Source organism: Penaeus vannamei, chromosome 8, assembly GCF_042767895.1.
Source record: "Penaeus vannamei isolate JL-2024 chromosome 8, ASM4276789v1, whole genome shotgun sequence".
NCBI lineage: Eukaryota > Metazoa > Arthropoda > Malacostraca > Decapoda > Penaeidae > Penaeus > Penaeus vannamei.
In genome coordinates, this window is record NC_091556.1 from 33,274,268 (window position 1) to 33,284,267 (window position 10,000).

At 47.5% G+C, this 10,000-nt stretch overlaps 1 protein-coding gene across 6 annotated transcripts in view; it reads left to right on the top strand.

Annotated features, from left to right (window-relative positions):
• LOC113813921 (ras association domain-containing protein 10) overlaps positions 1-10,000 on the top strand; it is a 323,202-nt gene that overhangs the window by 192,999 nt on the left and 120,203 nt on the right. The window contains exon 1 of one of the 6 annotated variants that reach the window (XM_027365987.2): positions 1-255. This exon is cut by the window's left edge and continues 257 nt beyond it. The exons of the other annotated variants lie outside the window; for them this stretch is intronic. The gene's annotated coding sequence lies outside the window, so the exon portion shown is untranslated. The remainder of the gene's footprint in view (positions 256-10,000) is intronic. 6 annotated transcript variants of the gene reach the window in all.

Sequence of the window (10,000 nt, forward strand, 5' to 3'; positions counted from 1 at the left end):
AATGTAGGCCTTCGATACCGCCTTCACGCCCGTCGGCGCTTGAATGCGTCAGGGTCTCAGCGAATCTCACCTGAAAATACTTGAATGTTTATTGCGTGATGCTCGTCTGAATTTCGTGAGTGCACGAACATGGGCGGCGTTCAGTGAATTCGAGGACTCACTCCATCAGAGCGTGGGCGTGGGAAGTCCCGAGGGTGCAGCGCCTCCAGCAGCCACATGAGGAGCGAGGAACTACTATGGTTGGGACGGCAAAAGGTGAGCCTAGACACTCCTGCCTCAGGGAGCGGATCTTCACTTGGGTTTACCTGGGAGCGCGCGAGGGCGAGGGTTCGCGCGCCCAGACACACGTGCCATGCCCAAATGCACGCACACATATACGCACGCGCCCAAACACGGATGCACACACACACATACACACATACATGCATACATACATACATACATACACACACACACACACACACACACACACACACACACACACACACACACACACACACACACACACACACACACACACACACACACACACACACACACACACACACACACACACACACACACACACACACACATCCACACACAAGCACACACACACACATCCCCCCCACACACACACACACACACACACACACACACACACACACACAACCACACACACACACACACACACACACACACACACACACACACACACACAACACACACACACACACACACACACACACACACACACACACATCCACAACCACACTCACACACACACAACCACACACACACACATCTACACACACGCACACGCACACACACACACACACACACACACACACACACACACACACATCCACAACCACACTCACACACACAACCACACACACACACAACACACACACACACACACACACACACACACACACACATCCACAACCGCACACACACACACGCAACCACACACACACACACAACCACACACAACCACAACCACACACACACACACACAACAACACACAACCACACACACACACACACACACACACACACACACACACACACACACACACACACACACACACACACAACCACACACACACAACCACACACACACAACTACACACACACACACACACACACAACTACACACACACAACTACACTCACACACACACAACCACAACCACACACACACACAACCACACACACACACATACACAACCACACACACACACACAACCACACACACACACACACAACCACACACACACATACACAACCATACACACGCACTCACTCACTCACTCACACACATACACATACACACACATACACACAACACGCACGCACTTGAGCAAAGCGAGCCCCCGAGAGCCCCGAGCGCGAGGGCGTGCGGGCGGGGCAGCAAGGGCAGGCCCTCGAGAGCCCCGAGAGCGAGCTGCACCTCGGAGTCGCAAGTCATGGGTGTCCCCGGAGAGAGGCGGCTCCGCGTGGCTTTTTCTCCTCCCGCGATGTTCACGCTCTCCTGCTCCGGACAATTAAACTGATTATTTCCCATTTTCGGAGAAACATACTGGGATTTTTTTTCATACCGAGAATCCATGGGGTGTTAATGAAAGGCGGGGATGAGTAGGGGGGAGGAGAGGGATGGTTGGGGAGTGGGGGGGAGGGCGACTGGGTGGGGGGAAACCTTTGTCGTTTGAATCATATGTCACTTGCTTAAATCATTCCATTTTCTCCTTTTGTTTTATTTTGCGTACGAATCAAATAGAACATCGAGCTGATATGCATTCATGAGTAACGCAATGGGCGACGTAAGCATGGAGGTTCGGAGGCAAGACGTTGGGGGAAATCTCGACGGAAGGAAAGGCCCCGAGAGGCGTCGGAGCACCTTCAGCGTCGGCGGGGGAGGCGGTAGCGGGTTATTCCCCTTGCGAGGAGGAATCGTACCAGTTCTCGTCGGCGTTACTTCCTGAGGAGGCCGCGACTCCGGCGGGGAGCAATCACTCACCGAGGTAATCTCCCCACGGTGATTATTAAGCGATTAATGTTACAGAAATGTGTATCTTAATCGCGTGATCAGAGAGTCAGGACGGACTGACCACCAGCGGGCCCAGCTGTAACGATGATAAATGGTTCATAAATCAGGGATCACCCGCTATGATTGTATCCTTCGTGAGAGCCGCTTACTGGCATCCTGGACGGACCTTCGGGAGATGCGGTTAAGCGGGTTCGCGGCCTCCTGCTGATACTCTTTCAGAGGGGGAGGCTGCGAGGTCGGGAAAGGCGGCGGGGCGAGGGCCGGGGAGGGAAACAGTGCTCGAGATGTTTTAGGCGGACAGAGGGAGGTTGGTGACATCGAGAAAGCTCCCGGGGGGTGTATGGTGTCCCGGATGTCATCGCAGGTCGCACGGGTGTGTCAGAAGGCGGGGCAGCGGGGGGGGGGGGGGGTCAGTTGAGGAATTAGAGGGGCGGAGAGGATAGTAGCGGTTTCATGTCAGAAGTGACAGCAAGGGCAGGCTGACACAGGTGCATCGGATATAGACGCGTGTGCTTATACGTAAACTCTTACAGACTAAGCAAAGGAAATACGTAATCTCTTGCAGACAAAACAAAGGAATTGTACAGATTGACATAATGAACAGCAGAATTTGCATATATGGGAGAGAAAATTATAATGAAACGAACCGGTATTTTTTCATGCATGAAGAATCCACATACTCCTTGAAGCGTGCAGCGTCACAGAAACCACCAACACTTCTTTTGTCGACTGGTTCTCATGTTAATAAGCCACAAAGAAGGAGAGAAAGCGAGGACGAAAAAGATCGACCAAGATACAGTCTGCTTGCCAGGGTACGCGACCTGCACGACCAGGACGGAGGCGACGACGGCGGCGGAATGGGCGCTAGGGGGGTGGGGATGGAAGGGAGGAATGGAGGCAATAGAAGAAATGGAGGAAGTTGGAGGGGGGTGGGGAGAGGGGTGGCGGGAGGGACTGCAAACATAGAGTCATTATGTCAGTGACGCCTTCAGATGCTATCCTACTTCGCGACGCTCATGTCTCTCTGGCAAGGAGAGAGGTAGCTGCTCCATGCGCTCGTCCCGCGCCCGTCCCCGGCGCAGGGAGCAGGAGCGGCGCGTAAACAAGGCCAATAAGGAAGGAGACAAGGTAAGCACAGCCAACCCCGGGATGAAAAGCTTCCTGCCTCACTGGAACAATTCTATTGCGCCAATTTGCGCGGGTAATCACCGCCCGGACGTGTTTATTGTGCGCAGCCTCGTAAACAGAAGCCATTTTCCGCCTAGATGCTATCTCGCGCCCATGAGAGCGTGCGGGCGGGAACCTGCACTCGCTGACTCTCAGGGGGGCGGGGGGGGGGGGGGTCTACCCGTGTGCCAGTAAGGGTGGCGAGGCTCTCAGGTGAGGATTCGTTTCATTGGGTTTTGTATCTTATTATTGTTGCTGTTTTTATTTTATTCGTTTAGTTTATCAGTTTCTTACATATACATACGTATGCGCGCGCATATGTATGTATCTGTGTATGTGTGTTTATGTATATGTATATATATATATATATATATATATATATATATATATATATATATACATACATACATACATATATACATATGCATATATATATATATATATATATATATATATATATATATATATATATATATATATATATATATATACATATATATATATATATATATATATATATATATATATATATATATATTATGTGTGTGTATGTGTATGTGTATGTATATGTATATGTATATGTATATATATTTATTTATATTTATATTTATATATAATACACACACACACACACACACACACACACACACACACACACACACACACACACACACACACACATATATATATATATATATATATATATATATATATATATATATATATATATATATATAATGTATATAAACTCTCTGAGTGAGTGATGGGCATCCGCGCGCCGCCCGTCACGGCTGTTGGTGCTCCAAACGGCGCCCACATAGCACTCCCAGGGAGCGGAGGGCCGCCCGCGCAACATCACGGGCGCGGGTGATCAACAAACACGCTCCGCCAACCGTCGAGAGGAACGTTGGAGGAGCAACCGATTTGGGCGCCGTTGCCATTCCGTTGTTGATCTTCGCTGTTGTTTTGGTGTTATCATGTCGGTGTTTGTTGTTATTGCGGCTGTTCTCTTGTTGTTATTATTTTTGTTGCTGGTTGCTGTTATTATTGTTGTTGTTATTAGAAATAGTAGTAGTGTTTTATTATTATTATTATTATTATTATTATTATTATTATTATTATTTGTAGTGGTAGTAGTGTATTATTATTGTTATTATTATTATCATTATCATTATTATTATTATCATTATCTTCATTATCATTCATCTTCATCGTCATTATTATTATCATTATCTTCATTATCACTCATCTTCATCATCATTATTATTATCATTATCACTGCCATCATCCTTCAAATTCGTTATTATTACCATTCGCTCTCATTATCATTTTCCAGTAGTCACTTCATACCCGAGTGGATTCGTGGACCAGATTTAAGAAGCCACAAAAAAAGACGAAGAAAAAAAAATCTTTTCGTGATCGATGTGCCGTGAGCTTTCGTCAGGGGGGGGGAAAGGGGTAGGTGGAGGGGAGAAGGTAGGGAGAGGAGGAGGGGGGAAGGTGGGGGAGGAGGAGAGGGGGAGGGGGAAGGGAGAAAGGTGGAGGGGGGAAGGGGGAGAAGGTGGAAGGGGGAAGGGGGAGAAGGTGGAGGGGGAAGGTGGGGGAGAAAAGGGGAAGGGGGAGGGGGGAAGAGGGAAAGGGGAGGTAGGTCTTGGCTTTGGCGGTTGTGGTCCGTCTAAAGAGGTTGTTGATGAAAGGGGTTGGGTTATAAAGGGGGTTCGTGAAGTATTGGGGGGGGGGGAGAAAAGGGTTAAGGGGGTTGGAGGTAAGGGGGGAGTGGGGAGGGAGTTTGTATAGGTTTGGCGGTTATGGTTTGAAGGGACGTTGTGAAGGGTGTTTAAGGGGGTGTTGTGAAAAGTGATTGGCTAAGGGAGGTAAGGAGGCGTTGGAAGGAAAAGGGGGATAAGGGAGAGGGGGAAGAGGAGAGGAAAGGGAAGGAGTAGAAACGAAATAGGGGGAAGAGGAGAGGAAGGAGAAGGAGTAGGGGCGAAATAGGGGGAATAGAAGTGGAAGGAGAAGGAGTAGGGACGAAATAGGGTGAAGAGAATTGGAAGGGGAAGGGGTAGAGGGAGAATGGGGGGGAGGAGGGTAGGAGGGGGGGGAGGTATTCGGTTGTTTGCCTTCTTTGTTATCATCTTTGTCGAGGTTAAGGTCGGTGAGTTCTTTCTCGGAGGTGATGGAACAGTGGCGTGGGGGTGGGTTGGGTGGGGGGGGGGGGTTGTGCGAAGGAGAACGTGAATTGGGCGTTGAAGCTGCCGGTTGCATGTTGCAGAGGCTGGGAAAGGATTGCGTGTAAGTGTGGGTGTGGATGTGTGTGTGTGTAGGTGTGGATGTGTGTGTGTGTGTGTGTGTGTGTGTGTGTGTGTGTGTGTGTGTGTGTGTGTGTGTGTGTGCGCGCGCGTTTATGTACGTGTGAGTTTATACAGTATGGATCTTTTTACATGTATACATATGGATAAAAATCCCACCAAATTACGTATTCATTTCATTACTTTTGCGCCTCCCGGTGAGAAAAAGTAACCATTCTTCAAATCAACTTTAGAAATAAAGAGACGCCAAATTGCGAAATGTTGGTGGCGAGGAAAACGAAAGAATTTCCCGAGAGAGAGAGAGAGACAGAGAGAGAGAGAGAGAGAGAGGAGAGAGAGAGAGAAGAGGAGGGAGGAGAGAGGAGAGAGAAGAATGATGAGAGAGAGAGAGAGAAAGAAATAAAAAAGAAAAAAAGGAAAGCAAAGAAAAGGGCAAGCGCTGGTGCTACGAGAGAGAGAGAGAAGAGGAGGGAGGAGAGAGGAGAGAGAAGAATGATGAGAGAGAGAGAGAGTAAGAAATAAAAAAGAAAAAAAGGAAAGCAAAGAAAAGGGCAGACGCTGGTGTTACGAGCAGACGCCTTTCCTGGAACGGCTAATGGAAGAACCGGGAGACGGGAATTGGGGAAAAGCTTCTTACTTATCCTTCCGATTTCGCTGCCGTCGCGTGTCTCGTCTCTCCGTAACGCGCTATATTGTAGTAACAGCAGATATATTATACTGTATATTATTGCTGTATTGCAGTAACAGTGACAGATTTCACGCGTTATATTGTAGTAAAAGTAACAGATTTAAGCGGAAATTAGAGGAAAAAAGCAACAGAACGGAACATTTAGCCATAAATACCTGTTTCTTTTTTGTACAAGATTCGTCGTGTTGGGATAATATAGCTGGAGGTGAAGCTTTGGGTTAAGGGCAGCTGAAGGTGACATTTAAGGGTAAGGGCAGGTGAAGGTAAGGGATATTAAGGGTGAGGTTTTTAGGGTAAAGGTAAGGTTTGAAGGTAAAGAATATTAAGGATGAGGTTTTACGGTAAAGGGAATCGAAGGTGAGGTTTTAAGGGAAGGTAAGGTTTTAGGGAGGGAAATTATAACTAAGGTTTTATGGTAAAGGAAATTAAAGGCGAGGTTTCATGGGGGAAATTATAGATGAGGTTTTAGGGTAAATGAAATTGGAAGTGAGATTTTGAGGCAAAGACAGTTGAAGGTGAGGTTTTAAGGTAAATCGAATTAAAAATGCGGGTAAAGGTAATTGAAGGTGTGGTTTTAGGTTAAGGGCATTTGAAGGTGAAGACAGAGAGAAAAGGTGGAAGTTATAAGGCTGGGTATGTATGAAAAAATATATATACTTAGTGAATAAATAGTTCTTTATAAATTAAACGTTTAAAAATGGGTGAGATAACAACGAAGAAAAACGAAACCATAAGTGCATGGACGAACTAAGTGGGGAAAAAAGAACTGGAGAAAATGAAATATGGTGAAAGCTTTTTTGTTTTCTATTTCTTAATGTTTGTTGACAGTGACATTGTGTTTTATTTTGTTTTGTGATAATGCGTTAGGCGGATTTGTTTTGGGGGGGAAATCTCCTACCATTTTCCTCGTGTTTGTTATGTTTTCTTAAGTTTTCGTTTTCTTTCTTTTGTGTGTAAGTCGAGCCACAGAAGGGGAAACACAACGCAAAAGGGTTGGCATTCGTGTCAGATGAATCGTGGCAGAAACTGGAGAGAGTGGAACAGCGGTAAATAAAGCTGTGAAGTGCAGAAACGATGATGAATATGAGGAGAGACATAATCTTCAAGATCTGAAAAGAATATTACATATCTTTCCCGCCATGATACTGCTAGAACATTTGTAGCGTGAATGTGTGTGTATGAGTGTGTGTGTGTGTGTATGACTGTGCGTATGCACTTGTCTATCTTGTCTTTCTGTCTGTCTGCTTGTATGCCTGCCTACCTACATGTTTCTCGTCTGTCTGCCTGCCTGCCTGTTTGTCGGTCTATTTATCTATCTCTCTACCTTGCCAATGTACCAGTGTGCGTGCGTGTGTCTGTCTCTGCGTGGGTATGTTTGTTGGTCCGTGTCTTGTGTGTTTTGTGTGGACACTTTTCACACACACACACACATAGTTGTTGCGGTTAGAAGCCTCGCAGTGTCGGATTCGCCACCATTGTTCAGGCCGCGATCGTTAACGAGGCGGCAACCACAACACGGCCCTCACCCTTACCCCCTCCCCCTCCCCCACCTCCTTCCAGCACTCTCACGGGGCTGCCACACTTCTTACAGAACACTGAGTGCTAAGGACGCCCACGCCAAGCAAATGGTATTTACACAGAATAGAGGGCGCCCACGGTTCTTACAGAACACGCCCTGAATGCTAAGGACGCCCACACTAAAATCATATGCTGATGACGACCATGCTAAGCAGATACTATGCGAAGGATACCCACACTTTTCACAGAACACGCCCTGAATACTTAGGGCGCTCACACTAAGCAAATGATATGATAAGGACGCCCATACATCTTATAAAACACGCACTTTGTGTTAAGGGCGCCCGCGCCAAGCAAATAACATTCAGAGAGAGCACTGGACGCCCGCACTTCATACAAAACACGAATAGAGTGCTAAAGTTCACCCACACTTAGCCAAGGACACTAACGCATACAAAGGGCGCCCACACTTTGCAAAGGACAAACGCATGTGGTGGACGCCCATACTCAGCAGAGAGCATTCACACTTGCTACAGGACGCCCGCAGTTAACAGTGAACACGAACTCTTAACAAGGGACGCCGCCCGCACTTACTAATACCCATGTCTTAACGAGGACTGAGGTTTGCTGGGTTGCCCCGGGGGAAGGGGGTGGGGGGGAGGGGGAGATGCGTGTTTTTCATGCATGACGACCGTTGAGGGTGATTGTTGCAAATGATTTGTTCATGGCGTGAAATGGCACATTCTTGTACCACCCAAAGTAATTGCACTGTGTCTTCTTCTCGCCTCTCTCTCTCTCTCTCTCTCTCTCTCTCTCTCTCTCTCTCTCTCTCTCTCTCTCTCTCTCTCTCTCTCTCTCTCTCTCTCTCTCTCTCTCTCCCTCTCTCTCCCTCTCTCTCCCTCTCTCTCCCTCTCTCCCTCTCTCCCTCTCTCTCTCTTCCTCCCTCCCTTCCCCCCTTTCTCTCTCTCTTTTCTACTTCCATCTCTGTTTCTATCATTCGGTTTGTCCATCCATTTCGCTTTCTCTCGTATTTCACTCACCCAATCAGTATATATTTCTAATACACTCTGGTTATTGTAATGTATATTTTGATTAAGTTTTTTATATCATGAATTCATTGCCATGTCAACCCACTTACCTCTGTCTTGATTAGTATGATCTAATTAACACTGGTCTGGACTGATACTTTATCTTAGTTGGTTTGCAGGATGAGAATAACAGGAGATGTTTCTTTTCTTTTTCTTTTTCTTACTACCATTAGTAGCAAATGGTTGTAGGGGCGTTAGTAGCAGCACCGATAGTGATAACAGTCGCAATATTAAGGCAGTAGCAGTACTTAGTAGAGTAATAGTAATTGGAGGAAAAGTAATTACAGTTATCACAATAAAGGTGATATTGTTTCCAAAGGAGTGATGGTAATGACGGTAGGATTGTTATTGTCATCGCCACCACCTCATCTCGTGGCTTCTGGGAAATGTGATCGTGTGTCGCCAAAGTGGATTTCTGTCCCTCTTTTCCTTTTTGTTTTGTTTTTCTTGGGTTTGGTTTCTTTTGTGATGGCGAAGTGGGTCGTGGGATGTCGCATTTTTTTTTCTAGCTTTTGTTAATTTTGTATTGTGTTACCGAATGTGAGGCGGAGAGGGGTATCAATGAAACATCTCACCTTCTCTCTTTACTAACCTTCTCTTCTTTTCGATACAATGTTGTTACAGTGCAAAGCCCCGCTCCCTCTCCTCCCCCTTCCCTTCACCTTCTCCTCCTCCGTCCCTCCACCCCCTCCTCCTCCGTCCCTTCACCTCCTCCTCCTCCTCCGTTCCTCCATCCCCCTCCCCCTCCTTCGCCCCCCCCCTCCACTCCCACTGACGCGACATCACCATTGCAAGTTTCCTGCCCTTACCCCTCCCCTTTCCCCAAGGCGAACACCCCCCTCCCCCACCCCACCACTTTGTATCGCATAGCCCCGGGTCCAGTGGGGGGTGGGCTGTGGGGATGGGAAAGGGGGGGGGGAGGAGGGGAGAAAGAGGAGGGGGACGCCATACTTTCTATATAATAACCCTGTGGGAAGTATACCACGCTTGTTCCCCCGCTGTGGGAGGTAGGCCTAAGTGTGGGCGCGGGGGAGTGGGCTGGGTGGGAAGGCGGGGCGGCGATGGGGGGTCGATTTTTTTGGGAGAGAGTTTGGGTAGTTACTGAATGGGGAAGAAGGGGAATGGGTTTTCCTCTTCGTCTCTCTTGTTTTCCATTCGCTTGGGGCGAGTCGGTAATTGTATTGTATAGTTACGTGCGC